This window comes from Haemorhous mexicanus, chromosome 13, assembly GCF_027477595.1.
Source record: "Haemorhous mexicanus isolate bHaeMex1 chromosome 13, bHaeMex1.pri, whole genome shotgun sequence".
In the NCBI taxonomy this organism is placed as follows: Eukaryota; Metazoa; Chordata; class Aves; order Passeriformes; family Fringillidae; genus Haemorhous; species Haemorhous mexicanus.
In genome coordinates this window covers 1,897,107-1,920,829 of record NC_082353.1, presented here as the reverse complement: position 1 = coordinate 1,920,829, position 23,723 = coordinate 1,897,107, and the positions used below count along the sequence as shown (strand labels likewise).

Here is a 23,723-nt window from a genome sequence, read left to right as displayed (position 1 = left end):
CAGGAATAAGCTGCAAGGATGTTTTCCTTTGTCTCCTTTTCTTTATCACTCTCTCCAAAAGCTCTGCATGCTTCCGCTCTAAGTTCTCTTGAGCCAACATGCACAATGCATCACAGACCTAAGTGCAATGGAAATCACAGACTGTAAGTAGAGACACACAAACCAGAAACAACATCTCATCAGGAGCACAGAGTCCCTAGAGTGCCATAGGCTTCAATGCAGCTCCATCCACATTCCAATAGTTTCAGAGGAATGTCTCCCATCCTCACCTTGGCAATTACACACAGTGAGGTGGAACGCTTTAGTGCCACAACCTTCCACTGCTGCAACTGCAACCTATGTCAGGAAGCCCTGCTTGAAGCATGATAGTCATAGGAGTGCTCCAAGACAGAGGAAGAGCTGACATGGACAGTGAGCAGGCAGTTCAGTTCCTACAGGCCATGGCAGGAGAATAACAAACCATGTGCAATATGCAGCAGGGAGGGCTAATGAGCTGTTGCTTAACACTCATGGCCAGGAATTGCATCTGTTTCTCACTTCCTGGCTTCTGAAGGACTCAGCTCTGAAGGACTCCAAAGGACTTGGTCTCTGAGACCAAGGAGACCAAAAGGATGAGTCATGTGAAAACAAGCTGCAGAAACACTGATGTTAATGAGCAAAAAACTTGAGAATGAGAGGGCTGTGAAATACAGCCACAAAGGTCAACAGGAAAAGTCAAAGTCTCCCATTTTCTTTTGCAGCCTTGCTTACGCCCAACATTAGAATCTTTGCTCTCCTGCTTCTGAGGATGCACTTTGCCCACGTGCACTGATGTGTAGCTTGCTCTGTCATTCAGAACTTCTCTAAAACAGCCTTTGCACATAAAGAATGCTTCTGGCATGACTTTAGCACCATCTCCAAACCAGAGACCTTGCCACCACTGGAAATAGCCAAGCAATTGCTCTGTAGCTGTCCTCTGTATTCTCAAGGGACTCCCCATCCTCCAAAAGTGGAAGATGATGATTTTCAGTGACATTTTGGGCCAAGCACTAAACAGCTACTGGAAAGGAAGTTTGCTCATGCCTGTCCTTATCCCTTACCTTTCCAGAGCCGTCCCTCAGCTCTTTGTCACTTTTAAGACCAGGACTGGTGGGATGATCGATCTCCTTGGCCTGGCTCAGTGGGAGGCCTGGGAATGGAAGCAAAGGTTTGTGTAAATCTCTGGCAGACTTCAAGCCCCTCAAAATACAATGCTGGGCACCAGGCAAGACAGGTTCCAGATTGCAGAGCTGTCCTAAGACACAGAGATTGTGACTGAGAGCAGCAAGGTACAATGCCTAGACCGTCTCCCAAGGGATGGGCTACTGGCAGCCGACATGACATGACTCTGTTGGCCAGCAGACTGAAACCTGCTGCATGAAGAAGGCCTCAGCCCCTGCCTGCTGGAGAGCCTCTGTGTCTGATAGAGAAGGGCAGAGGTGGAGATTGCTCTTGACAGAGATTCTTATCTGCCCTTATTCATGCTGATTGTAGTAAACATCTTCTTTTGGTTCCTAGAATTCCCAGGTTCTAATACCTGTATGCATTGAGATCAACATTTTCTTCTCTTTGTTGCAATATTTTAGAGGACATTCAAAGAAAAGCTTAGCATTGCAGGAGTGGTACGCAAACATGAACTGTGTTCTTGACATTAAATATTTCATTTTCCCCAAGGATTTTCCTTCTCAACTGTATCAGACTGGGCCACTTTTGGGCCAGCCTGACTAAAGGCTGATTTTCTAATTGCAAGTAGAACAATGGAGCTCATTCTGAAGTACTCTCCAACAGAGCTGTTAGAACTAAGAGAATTAATTCTTTACATGGCTTCAGAGCGGATAAATTCATATGGCAGCCAAGGAGTTTGAGAGGAATACCTGTCTTAAAACTGGATTCCTTCACCCTGTAGAATGCTTGGGACAGTAATAAAAGTGAGATAGCTAAGGACTAATGAGAAAAGAAATGTCTACTCCAGATTATGTCCAGAAAAAATGACACCTTACTTACTGAGCAATAATGCTCCCTAGCTGCACTAAGCATTACAGGTGCACACCAGCAATGAAACAGTCATTCCAAAGGGGTCATAGCCAGGACTTGGCAGAACTAACCCTGAGCAAAGGACCAGGGAAACTGATCCTTTTTTCTCTGCATCAGCAGAATTATTTCTCCAAATCTCATCTCTCCTATCATTACACACCCAGAGATTCCAAAGGAACAGCAACAGTGTCATTGAGGCTTTCAACTTGAAAGCATTGGCTGACCCAGATGCACCAGACACAGCGTTTTGTCTGGCACAATTCCACTTGTCAGGGATCAGGCAAGGCAGGGAGGGAGGACAAGGCAGAAGGCATCTCTTCCCCCAGCCTCAGCCTGCAACATGGACACAGGCAGAGGGAGCTGGGCAAGAGATTTGTCATTGTGAACCTGACATAGGTGGCTTTGGGCTTGTGGTGTCACAGAATGACAAACTCAGACCCTGCATAGAATGCATCCATTTGGAAGACTATTTCTCCCTAACTGGAACATTTCTAAGGACATTCTGTCAGAGGAGGTTTCCCTATTTCTGCCAATATAAAACCAGGCAATGTCCATCAATCTCCTTCACATCTCAAAGGGTACAGCTCAGAAACTGCCTCAAAGAAAGGTTTTCTGCTTCAAAAGCAGGAGGAAGGAGTGGGAACATTTCTCATTTCATTCTAAATGCCTTCTTTTTCCCTACTAATTGTGACACTAGAGAGGCTGCAGGGAGATAAAAGGCATGTGCAGGATGGAGAGGAATGTTTCCTTGCCCTGCACTGCATTTCCAGGGCTCCAAGATACCACTCCAGCTCCTGTCATTCCACACTTCACACTGGAGTAATTTTCACTTCACCACCAGAGAACACTCCCAGGGACTGGGCTCTGGGAGAGTCCACTGAGCCCGTCAAAGAATTGAAATTATTTTAAAGACATTTTGAAAAGACATTTTAAAGACATTTTGGGTTTAAACCAAGCTTTCCAAATGTCACCTCTGAGTCAAGACTACAATGGTCATTTAAGGGCAGACATGCCTTGTACCTACCTCCATGGTCAGAGTTCTTCTCTTGGCTTCTGCTGCTGGAGCTTAGCCTGGAGAAGATGGAGGACAAAAGAACATATGAGGAGGTAGAAAGAGAAGAGAAGGAATGGATGCAGCATGAAAGGAGGCAAACCTTCTTAGCATGATCACTCTGATGAAGGAGTGACCCAAAAGGATGCAAAGCTGATTCATTGTCCTTAAGCTTTCAGTTACTGGACTCACAGAGAGCCTGCCAAGCTCTGTGTGAAACAATAGCCATGTCCAGCAGAGGACTCATCTTGAGGTGCTTTGAAGCCCTGCCTCCTGTTAACCGCCACCACCTCTGCTCTTGGGACATTGGTGTTGGCTTTGATATTGTGCTGGTTCATTACAGATGGCCAAAATGCAGAATACACAGAGGTTGGCACAAATACATGGGACATCTGATTGGGCAAAAGAACCATATGAGATGGGAAGAGAGAGGTGAACAGCACACTGCAGCAGCAGACACCTTGACTTACCTCATCTCCTGGGACTCCTGGAATTCCAGCTGTGGAGAGCTTTGCAGAGACCCCGCAGTACTTCCAATAGGGGGACTCACTGCCTTGCGTATGGGGGGGATCAGAGGTGGTCTCAATGACCCCTTCTTCATATCCCTACTACTGGCATAGAGCAAGGAAGTCTGGAAAGAGTAGAACACAGAGCTCAGATCAAGCATCCAGCCTTGCCCCCATTCATGCCTCAATGCATTTAGCCATGCATTTAACTGGGACCTGGCGGGAAAAGTCAAATTTATGGAGCAGCTTGGCCTAGGACAGGGAAAGGTGACCTAGGAAAGGGAAGTGGTGAGGAAAAACCCATGTCACAAATTTGCCACCTCTCCCCTTGTGCTCAGTTTTCTCCAAGAGTGGTGACATTCCCAGCTGGCATTCACATGTTTGATGTCAAGATGGTCTGGGATACCACTGCCTCCGCTGGCCTTTTGGATGGCATGGGCGTGGCTTTAGATCACTCTTCTCTCCCTGCCCCAAATGTACCTAACAGCCAGTATTGGTCTCCAGCCATGTCCCCACAAAGCCATTCTGCAGGATTTCAAAACCTGCTTTTCTCAAGCCCCTCATTGCTTCTGCTGCTGCCCTTCCCTCCTACACTTCCCCAGCAGCCTTTGAGCCCTGACGCTGCTGAGCTCTCACGATCCCGGCTGCTTTCCAGCTCCCACACATCCATCACCTCAGGCTCCCTGGCATTTAGGAAGTTCAGCAGAGCTCCCTGTCCTGCTGCTCTCTGCAAGCTCTCTGCCTGCCCAAGTTGCTCCAGATCCCCCTTCCTAAGGCCAGGAATAGGGGCGGAGGCAGCAGGAGCAGGTGCGCACCCTTCCTTCACATCCCATCATTTCTGGCCCAGCTAAAGAGCCAAACCTGGATGTGGTTAAACTTCAGTGAGACGGTCAGTTCCTGTCAGGGATACATTGGGCCCTTTCTCAGCAAGGCTGAAATCAACTACCAAAGTCCTTGATTGGACATTCTGTCTGCCAAAACTGTTGTTCATCTGCCTCCTCCTGCACCCCACGGCAAACCCACAACCACTGCAGGTCCTGGCCTTGCTGCAAAGGTAATCGTGGGGCTGGGCTCTGGGCTGCTCTCCCCATGGACACCTCCCTTCACTTCCCTCTTGACTAAGCCATGCCACAGCACAGAGCTCCCTGGAAGCTGATGATGTCTAGAAATAGCATCAGGGACAACTGTGCAGACAGCATGGCTGTACAACTCAAAAGCTGAGCCAACCTGACTTGCAGGTTTTAGCAAACACCTTTTCCCATCCTAACCAGACAGAGCTTAACAGAAACCACCACCAAGACACAGAGATGGTTCACAGAAACCCATACCTTACTAAATCTAGAAGGACAGATTGTCCGGAGTGGACAGCTTTAGCTGGTTTGACTGTTTGTTGGTGTTCTCTCAGCCATAAGACACACGAGGAACCATGACAGAGCCCAGAAACCATTCAAAGACCTCTGCTTTATCAATACACGCTGAGGACGTGAAGTCTGCTCTGCACACCCATTGCAGAGATAGCCTGAAGCGCAGTGTCCAGCTGAGCACTTCCTTGGCTCAGCTGCTTCCCTGGACTCACAGCACAGGAAAAGGTCTCCAAGCTCTACCTCCAGCACATAAACTGAAAATCTACTGCACAGGTCTTAGCTTGGTCTCCATACCTTAGAACTTTTTCCTTCTGAACTCTGCTCCTGTTTTTTTCTACTGACATTATCATAGCCAGTGCCAGTTTCTTTGTTCTCGTCTTCCACGCTGTCCATTCTATTACTGTTAGGAGAGCTCTTCCGGATGGGCAGCAATGGCTTTGAGGGAAGGAGCCAAGAGGGACACGGCCGAAAAGACTTGGAGAAAATGAACCTTGTCACGCCTGAAAAGTGGAGGAATTTTCATTGCACCTCCAGAGAACACTCCCAGGGACTGGGCTCTGGGAGAGTCCACTGAGCCCATGAAGGAATTGAAACGAATTTAAAGAAATTTTTAAAAGAATGGGTTTTAACCAAGCTTTCCAAATGTCACCTCTGAGTCAAGACTACAATGGTCATTTTAGGACAGACTTGCCCTGTACCTACCTTCACATCCAGAGCTCTTCTTTTTGTTTATGCTGCAGGATCCTGGTCTGGGGAAAACAGAGGACGAAAGAACATGTGAGGAGGCAGAAAGAGAAGGGTGGGAATGGGCTGAGCATGAAAGGAGGCAAACCTTCTTAGCATGATCACTCTGATGAAGGAGGAAATGCAATACATAAACCCAAAAGAATGCAAAGCCGATTCATTGTCCTTAAGCTTTCAGTTACTGGACTCACAGAGAGCCTGCCAAGCTCTGTGTGAAACAATAGCCATGTCCAGCAGAGGACTCATCTTGAGGTGCTTTGAAGCCCTGCCTCCTCTTTCCCCACCACCAGCAGTCATTCTTCAACATGCATCAGAACTCCCAAATTCTGCTGTCTCTCCTTTTGGAGCCAAGTGGCTCCTACAGCCTCTCTGAAGCAGCAAGAGCTGCTGAGCTGAATCACGAGTCTGGATGGAGGGCAGCTACTTTTTGTATAGCTACCAAAGCTTGACTTTGCCTATTCATGTCTTACCCTGGTGACAGTCTCGTGCTACATGTGGTCAGAGCACTGCTGTCTCATGAGAATGATATGACACCTCCTGGCTCTTTCAAGAACAAAAAGGCTTTTTCCAACACAGCAGCTAGGGAAGGAGATTCAGATTGCACTCTAAAAGCCCTACCAAAGTTTTTCAATTGGAATGATGCTTCTGTGTCTCCTTCTTTATTGTTATCACTCAGATAAGCTTGACAGCTACATTTCCTCACACATATTCAAGCCCCTGTCTTTCCATCAAGTACAGTCCCCCTTAAATCTTCTCTACCACGTTGCCCTCTTTGATCTTAAGCCCAAATCAAAATATCAAACATTGATTGTATTATACATCTATAGCCCAAAACATATCTGGGATCTCATTTCACAGTGTAGGCCCAGGCACAGTGAAGTTACACCTGATGTTTACAAAAGCAGCACCTGAATTTGCAGACACCTCTCCAGGAGCCAATATTTGCCTGTACATAATCTCATGGGTGCAGAAGTTGACAGTGAAGGATCACAGCATTCAAAGGTCTGCAGGTTCCAGACCCATGCAATTCAGTTCCCAAATGATACCACAACAACTACAGAGGGAATCAATAGCCATGTCCAGCAGAGGACTCATCTTGAGGTGCTTTGAAGCCCTGCCTCCTGTTAACCGCCACCACCTCTGCTCTTGGGACATTGGTGTTGGCTTTGATATTGTGCTGGTTCATTACAGATGGCCAAAATGCAGAATACACAGAGGTTTGCCTAAATACATGGGACATCTGATTGGGCAAAAGAACCATATGAGATGGGAAGAGAGAGGTGAACAGCACACTGCAGCAGCAGACACCTTGACTTACCTCATCTCCTGGGACTCCTGGAATTCCAGCTGTGGAGAGCTTTGCAGAGACCCCGCAGTACTTCCAATAGGGGGACTCACTGCCTTGCGTATGGGGGGGATCAGAGGTGGTCTCAATGACCCCTTCTTCATATCCCTACTACTGGCATAGAGCAAGGAAGTCTGGAAAGAGTAGAACACAGAGCTCAGATCAAGCATCCAGCCTTGCCCCCATTCATGCCTCAATGCATTTAGCCATGCATTTAACTGGGACCTGGCGGGAAAAGTCAAATTTATGGAGCAGCTTGGCCTAGGACAGGGAAAGGTGACCTAGGAAAGGGAAGTGGTGAGGAAAAACCCATGTCACAAATTTGCCACCTCTCCCCTTGTGCTCAGTTTTCTCCAAGAGTGGTGACATTCCCAGCTGGCATTCACATGTTTGATGTCAAGATGGTCTGGGATACCACTGCCTCCGCTGGCCTTTTGGATGGCATGGGCGTGGCTTTAGATCACTCTTCTCTCCCTGCCCCAAATGTACCTAACAGCCAGTATTGGTCTCCAGCCATGTCCCCACAAAGCCATTCTGCAGGATTTCAAAACCTGCTTTTCTCAAGCCCCTCATTGCTTCTGCTGCTGCCCTTCCCTCCTACACTTCCCCAGCAGCCTTTGAGCCCTGACGCTGCTGAGCTCTCACGATCCCGGCTGCTTTCCAGCTCCCACACATCCATCACCTCAGGCTCCCTGGCATTTAGGAAGTTCAGCAGAGCTCCCTGTCCTGCTGCTCTCTGCAAGCTCTCTGCCTGCCCAAGTTGCTCCAGATCCCCCTTCCTAAGGCCAGGAATAGGGGCGGAGGCAGCAGGAGCAGGTGCGCACCCTTCCTTCACATCCCATCATTTCTGGCCCAGCTAAAGAGCCAAACCTGGATGTGGTTAAACTTCAGTGAGACGGTCAGTTCCTGTCAGGGATACATTGGGCCCTTTCTCAGCAAGGCTGAAATCAACTACCAAAGTCCTTGATTGGACATTCTGTCTGCCAAAACTGTTGTTCATCTGCCTCCTCCTGCACCCCACGGCAAACCCACAACCACTGCAGGTCCTGGCCTTGCTGCAAAGGTAATCGTGGGGCTGGGCTCTGGGCTGCTCTCCCCATGGACACCTCCCTTCACTTCCCTCTTGACTAAGCCATGCCACAGCACAGAGCTCCCTGGAAGCTGATGATGTCTAGAAATAGCATCAGGGACAACTGTGCAGACAGCATGGCTGTACAACTCAAAAGCTGAGCCAACCTGACTTGCAGGTTTTAGCAAACACCTTTTCCCATCCTAACCAGACAGAGCTTAACAGAAACCACCACCAAGACACAGAGATGGTTCACAGAAACCCATACCTTACTAAATCTAGAAGGACAGATTGTCCGGAGTGGACAGCTTTAGCTGGTTTGACTGTTTGTTGGTGTTCTCTCAGCCATAAGACACACGAGGAACCATGACAGAGCCCAGAAACCATTCAAAGACCTCTGCTTTATCAATACACGCTGAGGACGTGAAGTCTGCTCTGCACACCCATTGCAGAGATAGCCTGAAGCGCAGTGTCCAGCTGAGCACTTCCTTGGCTCAGCTGCTTCCCTGGACTCACGGCACAGGAAAAGGTCTCCAAGCTCTGCCTCCAGCACATAAACTGAAAATCTACTGCACAGGTCTTAGCTTGGTCTCCATACCTTAGAACTTTTTCCTTCTGAACTCTGCTCCTGTTTTTTTCTACTGACATTATCATAGCCAGTGCCAGTTTCTTTGTTCTTGTCTTCCACGCTGTCCATTCTATTACTGTTAGGAGAGCTCTTCCGGATGGGCAGCAATGGCTTTGAGGGAAGGAGCCAAGAGGGACACGGCCGAAAAGACTTGGAGAAAATGAACCTTGTCACGCCTGAAAAGTGGAGGAATTTTCATTGCACCTCCAGAGAACACTCCCAGGGACTGGGCTCTGGGAGAGTCCACTGAGCCCATGAAGGAATTGAAACGAATTTAAAGAAATTTTTAAAAGAATGGGTTTTAACCAAGCTTTCCAAATGTCACCTCTGAGTCAAGACTACAATGGTCATTTTAGGACAGACTTGCCCTGTACCTACCTTCACATCCAGAGCTCTTCTTTTTGTTTATGCTGCAGGATCCTGGTCTGGGGAAAACAGAGGACGAAAGAACATGTGAGGAGGCAGAAAGAGAAGGGTGGGAATGGGCTGAGCATGAAAGGAGGCAAACCTTCTTAGCATGATCACTCTGATGAAGGAGGAAATGCAATACATAAACCCAAAAGAATGCAAAGCCGATTCATTGTCCTTAAGCTTTCAGTTACTGGACTCACAGAGAGCCTGCCAAGCTCTGTGTGAAACAATAGCCATGTCCAGCAGAGGACTCATCTTGAGGTGCTTTGAAGCCCTGCCTCCTCTTTCCCCACCACCAGCAGTCATTCTTCAACATGCATCAGAACTCCCAAATTCTGCTGTCTCTCCTTTTGGAGCCAAGTGGCTCCTACAGCCTCTCTGAAGCAGCAAGAGCTGCTGAGCTGAATCACGAGTCTGGATGGAGGGCAGCTACTTTTTGTATAGCTACCAAAGCTTGACTTTGCCTATTCATGTCTTACCCTGGTGACAGTCTCGTGCTACATGTGGTCAGAGCACTGCTGTCTCATGAGAATGATATGACACCTCCTGGCTCTTTCAAGAACAAAAAGGCTTTTTCCAACACAGCAGCTAGGGAAGGAGATTCAGATTGCACTCTAAAAGCCCTACCAAAGTTTTTCAATTGGAATGATGCTTCTGTGTCTCCTTCTTTATTGTTATCACTCAGATAAGCTTGACAGCTACATTTCCTCACACATATTCAAGCCCCTGTCTTTCCATCAAGTACAGTCCCCCTTAAATCTTCTCTACCACGTTGCCCTCTTTGATCTTAAGCCCAAATCAAAATATCAAACATTGATTGTATTATACATCTATAGCCCAAAACATATCTGGGATCTCATTTCACAGTGTAGGCCCAGGCACAGTGAAGTTACACCTGATGTTTACAAAAGCAGCACCTGAATTTGCAGACACCTCTCCAGGAGCCAATATTTGCCTGTACATAATCTCATGGGTGCAGAAGTTGACAGTGAAGGATCACAGCATTCAAAGGTCTGCAGGTTCCAGACCCATGCAATTCAGTTCCCAAATGATACCACAACAACTACAGAGGGAATCAATAGCCATGTCCAGCAGAGGACTCATCTTGAGGTGCTTTGAAGCCCTGCCTCCTGTTAACCGCCACCACCTCTGCTCTTGGGACATTGGTGTTGGCTTTGATATTGTGCTGGTTCATTACAGATGGCCAAAATGCAGAATACACAGAGGTTTGCCTAAATACATGGGACATCTGATTGGGCAAAAGAACCATATGAGATGGGAAGAGAGAGGTGAACAGCACACTGCAGCAGCAGACACCTTGACTTACCTCATCTCCTGGGACTCCTGGAATTCCAGCTGTGGAGAGCTTTGCAGAGACCCCGCAGTACTTCCAATAGGGGGACTCACTGCCTTGCGTATGGGGGGGATCAGAGGTGGTCTCAATGACCCCTTCTTCATATCCCTACTACTGGCATAGAGCAAGGAAGTCTGGAAAGAGTAGAACACAGAGCTCAGATCAAGCATCCAGCCTTGCCCCCATTCATGCCTCAATGCATTTAGCCATGCATTTAACTGGGACCTGGCGGGAAAAGTCAAATTTATGGAGCAGCTTGGCCTAGGACAGGGAAAGGTGACCTAGGAAAGGGAAGTGGTGAGGAAAAACCCATGTCACAAATTTGCCACCTCTCCCCTTGTGCTCAGTTTTCTCCAAGAGTGGTGACATTCCCAGCTGGCATTCACATGTTTGATGTCAAGATGGTCTGGGATACCACTGCCTCCGCTGGCCTTTTGGATGGCATGGGCGTGGCTTTAGATCACTCTTCTCTCCCTGCCCCAAATGTACCTAACAGCCAGTATTGGTCTCCAGCCATGTCCCCACAAAGCCATTCTGCAGGATTTCAAAACCTGCTTTTCTCAAGCCCCTCATTGCTTCTGCTGCTGCCCTTCCCTCCTACACTTCCCCAGCAGCCTTTGAGCCCTGACGCTGCTGAGCTCTCACGATCCCGGCTGCTTTCCAGCTCCCACACATCCATCACCTCAGGCTCCCTGGCATTTAGGAAGTTCAGCAGAGCTCCCTGTCCTGCTGCTCTCTGCAAGCTCTCTGCCTGCCCAAGTTGCTCCAGATCCCCCTTCCTAAGGCCAGGAATGGGGCTGGAGGCAGCAGCCGAGATGCACACCCTTCCTTCATATCCCATCATTTCTGGTCCAGCTAAAGAGACAAATGAACACTTGTTCTAAGTTCACTGAAAGGGTCAGTTCCTGTCAGGTAAAAGGTCTCAGAGCTCTGCCAACAGCACATAAATGGAACATTTCCCACACTGGACTTAGTTTGGTCTCCTTACCTGACATCCTTTTCCCTCTGAACTCAGCCTATGTTGTTTTCTGCTCTCCTCATCATAGCCGGTGCCATTTTTCCCAGTCTTCTGCTCTCCCCTGCATGTCGGGCTTGGCTTGGTAGAAGGAGAGCTCTTCGGGATGGGAAGCAATGGCTTGGAGGGAAGGAGCATAGAGGGACTTGCCAAGGAAAACCTCTTGGTAAGAGGGTAGCCAGTCAGGCCTGCAAAGTGGAGACACAAAATGTAACAGAGGCCACAATGCAAACCTAAAGCATCTTAAGCTCCATTTTTCATGGGATACATTTCCTGCAACATTCTAATTAGCTGCACAGGGTAACATGCTCCTGGATGGAGACACTTGAGGCAGGCCAGGGCAAAACCCCAAGCCACTTCCACAGAGCTTCCACAGGAGTACCCTGGCCTCTGGGCTGCCCTGGGACAGCAGGGAGCCCAGAGCCCTGTGCTCTCCAGGAATGGCTCAGCTGCACATGCACCCTCCTGCTCCTCTCCCCGCCCCACAGCTTAGCAGTCCTACAGCTCCACGGGGCACTGGCAGCAGCACAGCTCATTGCAAGGGCACATGCAGGGCACAACTGTTCCCTGGCAATGTGCACAGCCTCTCTGGGCTGCCACAAGACCCTTCCTCCCAACAGAGAACGGTCCAGCTCCCCGCTTACCTCTGTGTGAGGCTGAGCCGTGCTCACAAGGAAAAAATTGAGTTAGGTGAACTCCCACCTTTATCATCAACACATCTAATGGGTATGACACTCACAGGGAATAATTTTTATTTATTGAGAAAATTTATTTGGTTTTTTTTCTCATGGAACTAGCCTGCATTTAATTCATCTGAGCAGGATTAAGTTAGCAAGTCTGAAAGGAAAGGCGGAAGGCTTCAATGACAAGAGGGGAAAAAAGATTCCTTCTTGAGAATTCCTGTGAAAAAAGATTACTTTGAATCCACAGGAAAAACCCACAGAGCTGTGACTGCTATTTCTGCAAACCACAAAGACTTTTCAGAAAGCAGGCAGGCCTTATTGGTGTGTCTGTAGCACCGTAATACCATCCTCAGGGCCAGACCCAATCAGCAAGCAGGGGAAGAATGGGAAATTTATCTGTAGTGAGACCCAACACTGATGGCAAAGAAATCAACAGGGCTTGCATCTCATGACCATGTCCAATCTGTAGTCAGCTGTGGCCATAGTTCCTGTCCTGACTGACAGTATAAGTCATTTGGCTAATGTCAAAAAGGAGAAAGCAGCATAAACCAATGAGACAATGCTGTGATGCCATTTGTGTCCTTGTAGGATCATCTGTAACTGTCAGCCACCTACTCTGACACAAAGCCAGCACTGACCACCACAGACCAGTTTTCCCTGAAATCTAGTGGGATTTTTTTTCCATTTGGATCTGGCCTTTCAGCTCCTTTCTATCCTCACCTTTTCCTTCAGGGATCTTTCCTTTTTCAGTGAAATCCATGTTTGAACCCATGCCTCTGCCTGGCAGAAGTGTCTGGGTTTGAATTTGGGAAGACTCTCAGAGTAGACAGCAATGGGAGCTTGGTCCCAGCCTTTGAACAAGGTTGGGTGGCTCCAATCGCCAGCGGTCGGCACAGACAGGCAGAGCCAGACGCATCTGCTGCCGCTGTGGCCATGTCAGCCACAACCTTCACAACCCCAGCTTGGGGCTGCCCTTTGTGACACGCTCACCCGTGGTTCTCTCGTTTCCATGGCTGCAAAATCCCACTCCAACTCCATCCCTTTCCCTTCTCTTGCTAAGGGCAGCCACCCCTTAGCCCAGCCAGGCCAGGCCTGAGCATTTCACACTGTCGAGGATGTAGGCACTTTCCAAAGCTACTTTTCTAGGCCTTTATTTCTGTGATCCCCACTAAGTTCTGGGATGCAGCTTGTTGGTGTGGGATTTTGTTTTTTTCTCTTCACATCAAATAAAGTGGTGGGACACAAACAATAGCACCAGGTGATGGAAGTAAAAGAAGCTTTGCATTCCCCAGTAGATGACCCCACATTTCAGCTGGCCAATAGCTGTAGGGAACAAATTGATCATCCAAATGTTCCACTTTTGCTCTGCTTCATTGTTCCAGAGCTTTATTCCCTGCCTTCTTTATTGCACAGACACCCAAACCCAACATAAACATGATCTGCCTCAAAAAATATTTCTGATCCTGGCAGTTCCTGACAATTCAAAATTTTCTTAATGGAAATAGCACAATAGGCAGGTCATTCTGAAATACTCTCCAACAGAATGGATAAAATGAATCATGCTTGATTTGGCAGAACAAAGCCTGCCTTGCTAGCTGGGAAGCAGACGCAAGACAGGAGAAGGCAGCCCTGGAAGTCCACAGCAAGGGTTTTATTGGGAGGTCTGTGAAGGGTTCCAGTGATGGCTCTTCCGACCAGAATGAGCTAAAGCAGCCCCTTATATAGGACTAGAAGGGATCAGAAATTGTCCAGTAGCAGGGGTTAAGGAGAAGTAACCTATGGGGTCACAGAGAAATAAGATGGGGTCTGAAAGGCGGAAGACAGGTGCTTCTGGCTTTTTCACCATGACTTGGCATTTCCTCTCTCTAGGCCTCAGCCCTCCATGGAGCTTTAGTGGGGCCTGTGCCTTTGACACCCGGTATTCAGTGGGCCGATATGATCAATGTATCTGTAGGGTGTAAATTTGCCACGCAAAGTTCTCCTTTGTTGTGGCAGGGGTTTATTCACACTTTCTTTCCTGCAGACACACCCAAACCCAATATTGCAACGCCTGCCTCAAAACAATTCTTATTTGGACTGTCCCTGAAAATTCAAAACTATACTCAGAGCATTTCCCTGTCCCCAGGGACAGGCTCCAAGGCTGGGCTCTCACCTGCATGGAATGAAGAAGAGCTGCTGCCCTTGCCAGCGGCTTCAGGGTCTCATGATCAGCGCTTTGAATGCAGCTTTTGTACACACTCTGCCTCTCTGAGCCCAGCAGCATTCCTGGGCATTGGCAGTGCTGCAGGCCAACATCCTCCAGGCACAGCTGCAGCAATGAGATTGCAGCAAGTCCTGGCTGAAGGAGTCTCCAGGCTGCAGCAGCCCTTCACCTGCGGCAGAATCATCTTGTGCTGCCATGGGGGAGCAAAGGGGATGACAGGCTCTTTGCAGATGAGGGTCTCCCCCATGTGCTGCTGCTCGCTGGGCTGATACAGCTGCTGGTGCCCTTCCCCTACAACTGGATCAGGAGCCTGCCTGGAAAAATAACACTGCCAGTGCTAGTGCCAACCACCCATCCCTGCCATGGCCCTTCCCACAGGGTGTCCTGCCCACCAAACTGCTCCAGTCAGGTGATGTTAGACACCATCAAAATAGATTCAAACAATGGGTTTTCCACATTCTGTCAAAATCATGGCCATACAGGCCACATGTTGGAGGCAGACTGCTGTTGGCAGAATGGGGGAAGCCCCAGCAGCTGCTCTCCCCATGGCTGGATGGCCATGGCAGCAGAGGCAAGTCTCTCACTGTGCCCACTGCTGTGGGACCCAGTGCTTTGAACATGTTCCCACTGAACTCAGGCTGCGGCTACAGCAGCATCGTGCCTTCACACATTTGACAACAAAGCGTTATAATAGCACACAGGACTCGCCCCAAGAGCTACAAAAAAAAAAAAGGGGGGGTGTGGGAGGGGGCAAGTGAGTTAAGTGAGTTAGAATAGTTCGCTCCTTTTTAATACAAGCATACCTGGATTTAGGCAGGGAAACTGGACTAATCATACTGGGGACTGGTTTGTAAACCTTGTCTCTAGCGATTCCCACCAGTCTGCAAGCATTTTTCAGTAGAAAGGGGTAGATAAGATTTTACAGCACATGCATGACCAAGACTGATCTGGAACTCAAAGTACAAGACAAATACTCCCAAACTGGCCATCCATGGGAAAAGGAAGAAGAAAAGCAGATGAAGCAAGTGCCATTGTGGCTGAACTGCCTGCATTTATCCCATGGCCCAAGCTTTCTTTATAAAAGCACCTCAGTTCACACACACAGCTTAAGAGCAAGGAATTCAAGTGTTTCCAGAGCATTTAAAGTCTGATTCCTATTACTTTCAAGGAAAGGTAGATGCTAAATTCCTTAAAAATACAAATGTGGGTCTATTTGGGGCTGTATCCTTCAAAAGCAGGAATGGAGGTTTAGAACTGCAGAACTGTTTCCATTGGAAAAGATCTTTAGAGATCATAGAGTCCTCCCAATAACCTGAGACCTCTGACACTGCCAAGGCCACCACCAAAGCATATCCCAGGAAATGTTGCAGGATGGGACATCCTTCTTGTCTCCTTTGTCTCCACAGAAGCCCCTTGGAAAGAGAAATGCCCACATGGGCTTTATCTGACACCTCCCCAGCCAGCCTTTCCCTCACTCCCGGGTCTCATTTGCTCCACAGCCTTCACTAGCTCTCTCAACTCAGAGGAGCTCTCAGAGGAGAAAACGCTGCCTGGTGTGGGGCTGTCTGATCCCTGCCTCATCTTGATTCCATCTGCCCCATGCCTTTCCCCATCAAAGAGACCGAAGGATCCCCCCAGCCCCACGGTACTGCACCAGATCCTCGGCACGTTCCCTGGGGAGGCTCCAGAGCTCTCCCTGTGTGTGGGACAGCTGCTGCAGCACCACTGTGCCTGTGTGCAAGCAGCACCCAAGGAGCAGCTGCACCAGTTCAGAGTCTGAAACGGAATCCTCAGAGCACACAAATGACAACTGACATTTCAGGGGCTGGCAGGAGAAGCTAAATCCATCTGCTTGCTGCCCTTTCTAGCCATGGCCACACTGATGCAATTGGAAGAATTGCCTCTGCCCAGGATGCTCTCAGGTGGAAGAGAGGAGCAAAAGCCACATGTTTCTGAGGTGCTAGCTGCCAGTGCCTCAGGTTTCCCTTCCAATTTCTTTGGAGTATTTTTACCACTACAACACTTTCTGTGTATCCCTGTGAGCAAGTAAGCACCACAAACCACCTCCCTCAAAGCCTTGAGGTACTGCCAAAGCAGAACTTGTTCGTGCTCTTTTCTCCAAGTGATTTTATATTCCCGTGCAGACTCTGATAGGGAACCCGTGCTGCAGAGAAAAGATTGACCTTGGAATCCTAGGGCACTTTCTGGGTGGGTGTTTTAATCTGCTTTTCCATGGCCTTGGGCTGAGCACGGTGAGGCCGAGGCCTGGGGCCCTCCAGATGGGGCCGGGGAGCCCCCGGGGCAGCGGCAAGGGGCGGCACTGAGGGGTGGCACAGGGTACACTTCCCCCAAGCAGACGGGCAGGCGAGCAGCCCGGAAAGGCGCCCTGGGCACAAGGGCTGGCACAAGGGCCCCAGCTCTCTGCAGTGCAGGCAGCCAATCGCCAACTGCTGTTCCCAGAGCCGCTGTCAGGGCCATGGCTCCTCCCTGCCACTGACCCTGCACCTGCAGTGCTGCGTCCGGCTCTGCTGGGCTCCCCAGCATGGACGGCAAGGACGTGGACACGCTGTAGCATGGCCCAGGAGGGACCAAGATGATGTGAAGGCTGCAGCTCCTCTCCTGCAAGGAATGGCTGACACAGCTCGGCTTCTTCAGCCTGGGAAAGAGACTTAGACTTGACCGAGCTGTGGCCTTCCAGTACCTGAGGGCAACCTACAAGAAAGCTGGAAAGGGACTTTGTATGAGGGCGGGCAGGGACAGGACAAAGGAGAATGGATCCAAATGGAAAGAGAGTAGGTTTAGGTAGGTATTCAGAAAAAAGACCCTCCTGGAACAGTTTGCCCAGAAAAGGTGTGGATTTAAAGAGGAAAGCAGGAGAAGAGGGAGAGGGTGAGAGAGAGATCCACAGTTGGCCTTGGATCCAGCACCATCTCAGCTGCTCTGAGCTCTGGGGCCCTGGGATGTGTCATCGTTTTTATATCCAAAAACTCATTCAGTAAAGGGCTCCCCCTCCATCATCCCCAAACTTTGGCTGTCTCGTTCCAGACCTAACCTCACCTCCCCAGTCCCAACCCCAACCCATCCCACTGCTGCTGGACATCAAGACCCCCTTCCCAAGCCATATTTCCCCTATTTAACACCACCCAAACACCATACCACGCCACCCCATGCCCATCTCACCCCTCCTGACTTACAGCACACTTCACCCAATCCCCTTCCACCCCCATTCCACCCTGATGGCCTGTGGAATCAAGGAATTTTGGGCTGGGAATTAGTAATTTTCAGTGGCATTGAACCCTCTCATCTCTTTGAGTGCCAAGAAAGGGAGACAACTACATCAAATACCCCCAAATCCCCCCAAGTATCTCCCTGAATCCCAGATTCCCCTGAAACACTTGTAAAAAGTGAGGCTTTAGATGCCTTCAATGAATTTGTTGATTTTTTCCCCCAATTTTGCCTATTTTAAGGGATGAAGATCACTCAAAACAAAATTAGGGCCAAAACAAAAGGATAACTAGCCAAGTGTCTTCCCAACTCAGATCACTGGGAACGTGGGTCTGAAGGGCTCTGACCAACGTGGGTCCTCCAATAGGGGAGGAGTTGGGGCAGCGCACAAAGCTCTTCCTGCAGCTGGAAGCCCCTGCAGGGCTTCCCTTACCTGTGCCTCCATTGGTGATTACTGAAGTTAGAGCTGTCTGAGAAGCTTTTCCCACACTGGGGACACTCACAGGGCCTCTCCCTGGTGTGGATGCACCGGTGGATGACAAGGGTGGAGTTGTGTTGAAGCCATTCATGCAGTTGGGGTAGCAGGAGGGTCTCTTTTCCCTGTGAATCCGCTGGTGCAGGAAGAGTGGAGCTGTCTGAAACTTCTTCTGACACTCAGGACACTGGTAGGGCCTGTCCCCAGTGTGGATCATTTGGTGGCAGATCAGCTTGTTGCTCTCCCTGAAGCTCTTCCCACACTCCAAGCACTTGCAGGGCTTCGCCCCATCTTGAAGCTGCTCACAGATCAACAGCCCTGAGCTTTGGCTGAAGCTCTGTCCGCCTTCCTGGCACAGGGTGGCTCTTTCCTCCTCAGAGCACCCTGGGCTGGGTTTGCAGCACCTCCTCATGTGGGATCTCTGGGGATTTTCCTCCCTGTTCAATTCCTGTGCTGTGGAGTTGCCCAAAACAGCCTCTTCCACAAGGTTCTGCTGCAAGGATTTGTCCTCCCTGATCTCTATCCTCAGCTCCTTGTGTGGGGGAGGAAGGACAAGGAGAGAATGGGATTTGCCTCAATGCCACAGGGAAGGGGAAGAAGATCCTCCCAATGCGTCCCTGGCAGGACAGCATCAGCAGCAGGATTTTCCTGAAGCCAGGGGCCATGCTGGGCTGGGATATGAAGCAGGAGAGAGGGGGAAAGGGGCAGTGACTTCCTCCTCACCTGCCTGCGTGTCCCAGGACAGCTTCCTCTTCTTAACAGCCTCCTTCTCCATCCAGCCAAGGTTTGGCAAAGAGAAATCCTGGTTTGAGGAAAAATACAATGAATAAGCACATTGGGTTAGGGGGTTCCTACTGCCCAAGTCCGTCCCTAGAAGTCACTGGGAATCTGCTGCATGTATAAACCTCCAAAACACCAAGATTCAGTACCCAAAATACACTAATGACCAAGATGCATCAAAAACACCAACCCTGAGTTTCCCCACTCTGGGCTCATGGAGGGCCCCCCTCCATCTGGGTTTCTCCAGGTCAAGTTTGTATTGGTGTACCCCATCTCTGGGCTGCTGGGGCTCCTGGCAATCCCGCAGGTTCCCCTTCTCTGGGCTCACCACTTTGGCATCCCAGGGGTCAGCACTGTCCGCGGTCCCTGTTTCAGGGCCCTGGGGTATCCAAGGGTCTCCCCTGTCCATGCTCCCAACATGTCCAGGCCTCTGGAGCATCCCAAGCTCTCGTATTGCCCGTTTCTGCTCCCCTCATTGACAGATGTCCTGCCAGCCCTGCGGTACCCGGCGATCCCCATTTGGTTCTGGGCTGACAGTGCAGCCCCTGGCTCGGGCAGAGCCAGCCCCAGCATGAGGGGACCCTGCATCCTCAGCTGCCTCGGCAGCCGCGCCCAGCCGCGGGCACAAAGCTCCGGCAGCCCCGGCCGCCACCTGCCCAGGGAGCCCCGGGGACTCCCGCAGCCGGGGCTGGCTCTGAGCGAGGCGGCCCCTGAGCCCGGCTGCGTGGCCATGGGGGCACGGCGAGCCCGGGGCCTCTGTGCCATGTTTCCCTCGCTCTCCCTCAGCCTTTGCCTGGCCCCCCGAGCCCCGCCAGGCCCCGCACGACCACGGCCGGGCCGAGCCGCTCCCCTCGGAGCCCGCTGCGGACACGGCTGGGCCGGCCTGGCCAGGCCACACGGAGCCACCCGGGCCTCGGCCCCGAGCACAGAGCTCTGCCCGGGGGCTGCCAGCCCGAGGGACGCCTCCGGGCCCGGCCAGCTGCTCCCGGCTCCCACAGCCCACCCGGGGCCGCCAACAAAACGTCCCAACAACAAAACCACAAACCAACAACTGCCACCCTGTCCTGCTGCGCCTTCCCAGGGACCCAAGCCCCGCGGCAATGCCCCCAATGCCCGGGGACAAAAAGCTGCTCCGGCTGAGCCTCTTGGAACCCCCACCTGCGGCCCGTCCCTGGCACACCGATCCCGGCAGCTGCCCCGCTGTCACAGCTGCGGCTCTGGAGCAGGGAGGCTCTGCGGGACACCCGGGCTGGGCCTCGCCCTGGCCGTGCCCTCCCCGCACCTTCAGTCTGGTCTCTCTTGCTGCTCCCGGCTCCTGCACAGTCCCTGCTCTCCATTCCTTGGTCCCCTGAGCTCTTCTCTGGGGCTCCTAGATCACCCGGCAATGGAAAAGAATCGATTTTGGTGCTCCCTAGCGAGGCCACAACTGAAACTTTGTTCCTTTTGCCTCGCTGCAGACACCCCCAGGGCCTTTTCTGCAAGCAGTCCCAGCCACTTCCCCAGGAACTGCAGACTCTGGATGATGGTATTGCGGCAATTGGCGATGTTCCTTTCTCAATCCCTATCCTTTCTCTCCTATAATAATGACTAGGTGCATTACCTTGCTTCTTTTGCTTGTTGCTAAAGCCAAGCTCATAATTTTATTTGGTATATCATTTTACCTTTGTGTTGCCTTAACACTCACAGTAAAATAAGGCCATTCTTTCCATAGGTTTCTGTGTTCTTTAAATCTCCCCCGTCAGCTGGCAAAACAGGTATCAGAACCTGATGAAAGCCAGGCTCTGATCTAGCTGGGCCTCATGGAATGCAGATGGCCACTGTCAGTCCATGGAACCCAGGGAAGCAAGGCTCAGATATGAAAAAGGCGTGCACCATGGAACCCAAGAGACCCTCATGGAACCAGGGCTGCAGTGTGTCACAGAGGGAGGGACCTCATGGAAGCCAGGAGAGCAGCATGAGGCTGTGGAGCAATGTGGCACCAAGGTTCCACTGTGACTTGGCAGAACCCCCTGGATGTGAATGGCCCCAAACCAGGCCAAGAGACACTTCTGAGACAAAGCCCAAGGAGGGGGATTTGCTTTATTCAGCGCACTGGGTGCGTGGGGATATCTCCTCCTAACAGCACACACACAGGCACACAGCAGATTACAGTAAATGGTTATACTCTATGCATATTCATGGTTTTCCTTAGAAAAGGTGTGGCTATCCAAACTATTTCTCAGTAGTCATTACAATCATTAGCATACGCAAGGCGCAGGCACAGTGCACACTGGTGGTGGCACTGAGGAAGGCTCCCCCTCTTCCTTGGGGGTCTCCTGATGAAGGCTGGACATATTCATCACCATGCCCTTTTCACCTTTCTCCTCTAGGCATGCTTAGTCTCTTGTTGGCTGTTTGAGCGATTTCCTTACTGGTTTAGCAAGCTCGTTCCTTCATTTCTGCAAGTTTTGTTCTCTAGTTCTTGCCAAGTTTCATCCTGTGTCTTTAGCTTGTGGTTAATTTTTGCTAGCTTCCAAATTGTTTAAAATTTATCTTAATCCTGCCCAGGTATGCCTAGGTGTCGGAACTCAGGACATTCCTTTGGGAGTCCGGAGTTTCCTGGGACCCTTGCCAGGGGGCTCGGAGACCCTGGCACACAGCCCAGAACACCAGTGGGTTCGATTATGAACCACGGAATAACTTGTCACCTTTATAGAAAGAGATAAAAGCCACAATAGTGTAAATAGTGTAAGAATAAATAATTACAGAGTCTAATTGTAGGTTTTAGGATTTTTGGTATAGGGGTTTCTGGTGACAAGATGGAGGGATTTGGGCGTGTCTAGCCTTTCTTCTTCTTCTCTACCTCCATCTTGTCTGGTGATGTTGGCACTTTTAGATTGGTCTAAAGTAGAAACTCACTGTCTAATATAGATGATAGGTATTGGAAAATAACTGTAAATATTGTACACGTAGTTTGTAGTATATAAAGATAACACCACCCTGGAGGAGGGGGGAGTGCCTCTGGCTGTCCTGCCAAACGGATCTCGGCTGGACAGGGAGAAAGAACTTTATAGATAAGATGCAATAAACAATCTTGAGACCGAAAAAATGAAGAGCCCTGACTTCTTCTTCAAGCACCGGGCTGGGAAAAGAAACTTTCGAACTTTAGTCGGGGTCGCTCTGACCAGCTAGAAAGAGAGACCCCGGCACCTAGGCACAGTGCTTTTAACCCTTTCGCAGCCACGGACTGGAGAGCCACTCCCAGACACTGGGAATTCCTGCAGGTGCACCCACCTTTGCAGACAATGAGACTCCAGCCTCACTGTGAGAGGGCCCAGCTTTTACACTGTTAAACAAACAAGGTGACATCACTACTAGTGTGGGAACATCTCATTTCTTTCTCCTATTTGGTTTCTCCCAAAGCCTGGCCAGGGCTCAAGGAAGAACCAAGGGAGGTGACTTTGATCCTACAGCCCCAAACAAAGCCAGATGGGGCCTTGTCTCGTTTCCAAATACAGAAAGGAGAAGACATTTCAGAAAGGAACAGATACATAGATCATATTGCTAATAAGACTTTGTTAATGAACAGACACAAATATAGCATTTGGTTTAAAGGTTCAACTGGAGCTCAGCTTTGCTCAGGGCCTGTTGTTCAGGCCTCAGTCAGGGCTTGGTGTCCAGCCCTTGGAACTTCAATCAGCCCTTTCATCTAGAGAGGAGGTACAAAGTTCATAACAATTCTTTGGATAACAGAGTTTAGATTTAGGTATTAGTCACAAAGGCATCAGCTCCTGTTCTTCAATTAAGTGCTGCTCAAGTTCATTACTCAGAGCTATAATTCACATTCCTTTTAGAACATGCCTAATTAGTTGCTATTCTGTGTTTTTTATCAAATGCTCCATTTTTTTCTTGAGACTGTGTCTCTTGGTAGAAAAGTCTCAGTACTCCATTTCCCAGCACTAAGTGTCACAAAACTCTAACATGGAATCATAACCCACCAAGTGCTCACACTGCAATGATTGCAGGGACTGCTATCATTCACAGCAGCCTCCAATTTAGAAGCCAATCCTACCAGAAAGAATTTTCTTCTTTCTGCCACTCTTCTCCTGATCTTTCTGTCAGGGTGATTCCTTATTGTTGGACTTTAAACCCAGCACTTACAGACATTCCTGCAACATTCCTGCCCTAGAATAGCCCAGGTTTCTTCCTGGCCAGCAAGCAGATAATCCATGGCCATGCAGAGCCCCATTTGTGTTTGTTGGAGCTCACAGGATGTGCTCTTGGATATTTTCAAAGTATCATTTCCTACTTCTAATAATTGATTTAGCTCGTTAATGGAAACTACACAGGACAGGGCAGGGCAGATGGGGCACAGGGTGAACCAGAATCTTTGGCTTTCTGAGACCAAAGGCACTCGTTGGGTGGAAAACGTTCTCTTGGCCCCAACTCTTCTTGTGGTTGTGGTAAAGTACTCTCAAGGGAGGTATCAATATTGCCTAGAAACAGGAGCCAAACCATCCTTCTGTAAGCCATTTATGGGTAGTCTCTAAACACCCAGCAGCTCCCATTCCCAGTACCAAAGGTCTGATTCCCTATTTCCCACTGTGGCTGCTGATGGATCCAGGGCTCCTCCCTGGGCCCTCCAAGGGAACCTCATTCCTCCTAACTTCAGCTGAGAACATACCCAACAATTAGTTACATTGAGTACAACTTACAGACATCAGCAGTACTTCAGTGACAAGGTTACTCATTCTCTTTCCCCAATCTCATTCAGGTTAGGAACAATAATTTAATTCCAGAATAATGCCCCCAAGATCCTTTGCTTGTCCATTGGGGAAA

General features: G+C 49.8%; 2 long non-coding RNA genes across 2 annotated transcripts; both read right to left on the bottom strand.

Annotated features, from left to right (window-relative positions):
* Positions 1–3,601: 3,601 nt before the first annotated feature.
* LOC132333599 (uncharacterized) lies at positions 3,602–5,951 on the bottom strand. Its single transcript, XR_009488205.1, has 3 exons — positions 5,676–5,951; positions 5,268–5,473; positions 3,602–3,734 (listed from the first exon to the last, which is right to left on the bottom strand). It is a non-coding gene; the product is annotated as an uncharacterized LOC132333599 (long non-coding RNA).
* Positions 5,952–7,062: 1,111 nt separating this feature from the next.
* LOC132333087 (uncharacterized) lies at positions 7,063–9,413 on the bottom strand. The gene is made up of 3 exons (XR_009488059.1): positions 9,138–9,413; positions 8,730–8,935; positions 7,063–7,196 (listed from the first exon to the last, which is right to left on the bottom strand). It is a non-coding gene; the product is annotated as an uncharacterized LOC132333087 (long non-coding RNA).
* Between the last annotated feature and the right edge of the window lie 14,310 nt (positions 9,414–23,723).